Source organism: Hibiscus syriacus, unplaced genomic scaffold, assembly GCF_006381635.1.
Source record: "Hibiscus syriacus cultivar Baekdansim isolate YM2019G1 unplaced genomic scaffold, ASM638163v2 tig00110783_pilon, whole genome shotgun sequence".
Classification (NCBI taxonomy): Eukaryota; Viridiplantae; Streptophyta; class Magnoliopsida; order Malvales; family Malvaceae; genus Hibiscus; species Hibiscus syriacus.
Genome location: NW_024062861.1, coordinates 1,832,705 through 1,835,885, shown reverse-complemented (window position 1 = coordinate 1,835,885; position 3,181 = coordinate 1,832,705). Strand labels below are relative to the sequence as shown.

The 3,181-nt window shown below is 35.6% G+C and overlaps 1 pseudogene; it reads right to left on the bottom strand.

Moving 5' to 3' along the window:
* Positions 1 to 950: 950 nt before the first annotated feature.
* On the bottom strand, positions 951 to 2,807 carry LOC120140322 (annotated as a pseudogene).
* Between the last annotated feature and the right edge of the window lie 374 nt (positions 2,808 to 3,181).

Below are 3,181 nucleotides of genomic sequence, written 5' to 3'. Positions count from 1 at the left end.
TGTGGTTGTGAATTATGGCCGGTCCAACATGTACACTAATGGCATAAAGCGCTTTCGGTCCCATAAACAGATCGTGGGACATATGGTTAGGGATGGCAACATATTAGGGAGGGTCAAGTATTTGATAACTCGACTTGATCTGAAATATATATATCTTTTATCTGAATTCGATTCAATCCTATTTGAAAAGTATATTTTCTTCATCCAAATTCGATCTGATCCGGGTTTTAAAATTATATAATAATAACTATTTTTTATTCATCGAGATGATTTGGTTCGTCTCCTATAATAGTAAAATTATATTTACTTCTAACTTTTAAGGAGTTGTTTTTCATAAAAAGCTTTTAAATTTCATAAGATAATTTATAAAAAAAAAAGTCTTAGTTTCTATTGACTTATAAGTCATATTCTGTTAACCAAGCTAATTTTAATAAACAAACATAAAAATTATTTTACGTATGTCATTTTCCGTAAAACAAACACACCTCATATACAAGTAGGAACATGATAAAAGGTACATATACAATCAAATGTTGAATGTAATTGTAACATACACCTTACTTTTTAGGGGAAATCTAAATTTGAATTTTAAAATTTTTAGAGATGAAACTATAAGTCTGAAAAATTTAATATGTATGAACAGTGAAAAAACCAAATAAAAACCTGGTATTGATTTTGGTTTACAATTCCATATAAAATACAACTGTGATTATGGTACAAACATTTACTTTATCCTACCCCTCACAATTTCACATATTTGATGTACAAAACTCGTAACCCATCTAAAAGAAAACGAATATATACATATATATGTTTGTATATAGAGACGGGCGAAATATTCTATGTTAGAGGTGAATTTATCAAATTTTAAAATATATAATAATTTTAAATTTTCAAGAGTGATTGGTCCCATCTGTCTCCCTCACTGTCCATCCCTGTCTGCATGTATGTATAGTTTCTATTTAAGCTAAACACTATGCCTCCAAAAATGTATGACAAGAAACCTTGGTTTGTTCTCCTCAGCTTGCTTACTTCAAAAGAAATCACGAGCTCTCATGGAAGTTTATTGACCTACACAATGCTGCTGGATTTTCTTGCATGATTGGATTCAGTGACTTGGTTCCTTTCATAGTCCTTCGATTGAAATCCTTTAAAGAGTCTGCCATCATTCTTCGAATCCGATGTTACGAATAGAGAACTCCTCGATGCGTCTCCCGAATCATTGATCCTCAATGTTTTTGGAATAGGAAGGCACCTCTCACCGTCGTTTTCTTTTTCCGGCTCATCTTCTCCGGTGTTATTCGGTTTCCCTATGTTCTCGTCTCTCGAGTGTTTACCCAATGAAGGGGAATTAGAACCCCAACTCGGGGCTGTTTGTGTATCAGATGAAGGTAGATGAAGCCAAGGGACGTTCCATGTGGTTGGTATGGAACAACCCCAATATGAAGCCGTGGGACAGAAAAGCATCGGAGGGCCGAAAGTTGGTGGAGGAACGGGAGAGCTCCACCGAGCTGAATTCCATGAGTAGGGTGAAAAGAACCCGGGAAAGCATGGCATGTTAGGTGGAAAACTTGGACAACTCGGCATCGTTTGATCGTGTGACCCGGCTGTACTGACCTTATCGCTTAAAGTTGGAACCGATGATCGGTTTGAACAAACGACCCCATTAGAAACAGGAATGTCTTGTGTGGGACTGGCATTACCAAATGTGTTTGAGGCAAAAGTAACCGTACTATTAGGAGCATTCCGCAGAGGCTCAGAGACAATTACATGACGACAGTGAGACGACGAATTCTTGCTCTTCCGACGTCCGGCACCCACCGGTACATTCCTCATCGTCCCTCCGGCAGTCCAATATCGCTGGCAGTTCTTACAAAAGTGTCGCGGTTGACTCACATTGTAATTGTTGTAGTAACAAAACTTGGTATCCCTGCTGTTGCAGCGAGGGCATGGGAGAACTTTGTTGCATTTGGCTTTTTCTTCCGGATTACTCGTCTCACTTTGATCTTCATCGACGTTACAAGTTTCTATAGCCGTGTCTTCTTTCTCAATACTGAGTGCATTGGACTTGTCACTTGCCTCCGGATTCATAACCTCTTCCGAAGCAACCGGAGGAGCATTGTCGATCTGTTTAGATCGATCCTCTTTTCGATCATTCTCGTTCTCTATCCTTCTATCTACCAAGATATTCTGGATAATTTGTAGGGATAAATAAGCACAAACAAACACTAAATAGCAAAACTCTAAGCACAAACAACCGGAAATTACAAATCATTCGAGGACTAATTACATTTTGACAAAAAAATCACAAAATCTTTTATCTGAATCCATAACTATAATTTCTTCAAGAGAGAATCATGTTTACAATTTCATTGCAAAAATTCAAAGAAAATGTATCCTGAAAGCATTTGCTCAAACAAAAGAAGGAAACCCCATAATCAAACATCATTAGATTCATATGTGTGTTTGTATTAAAAAATCATTTTTATAGAGAAAACTAAGAATCGAAGGCCAACCCAATGTTGATTTCCGTGTTCTAGACAATGGGTATTCTTCAAAATTCCCAAAAATAAAAGAATCAAAAGAGGAAAAAGAAATCTTTTTACCTTCTCATCTTCTGTCTCTTCATTTGTATAACAACAATGACCGTGATTTTGATCAAATTTTTTATCATTATTAATAGAATCGCCATTGCACATAACAGGAATTTTAGATATTGTTGCCGCTACGACTGCATTTGAAGATTTCTCAGGCAAAGGAATGGTTTTTCCAAATAATTTTATCGCCAAGTCTTTTGGTTCCGACATTTTTTTCTCTACATTCCGTTCCAGCAAAGGATAACAATTAGAAGTTTTAAAATAGCAAAATTTTATTGATTAAAAGGCATATTCTCAACCTTATGTTCCTTTGTGGCCTTAAAAGATATTTCTCTTTCTCAGCTTTTTGTCAATATCCTAGTCAGTAATTTCTTTTTCAAATAAAGAAACAAAAATTCAGAGTTGCAATTTGAAGGGAATGTCTCAGGAAAGGCGGGTTAATATACGGCTAATATACAGCATTACTGGATACATTAAAATGTATTTAATAAATTCGGTTTAGCGGTACCTATTATGTTGACAACTAATAATGTTTTAGGTAGAAAATATGAAAAACTATTAAAAAATTTGGTAACCGGTAAACT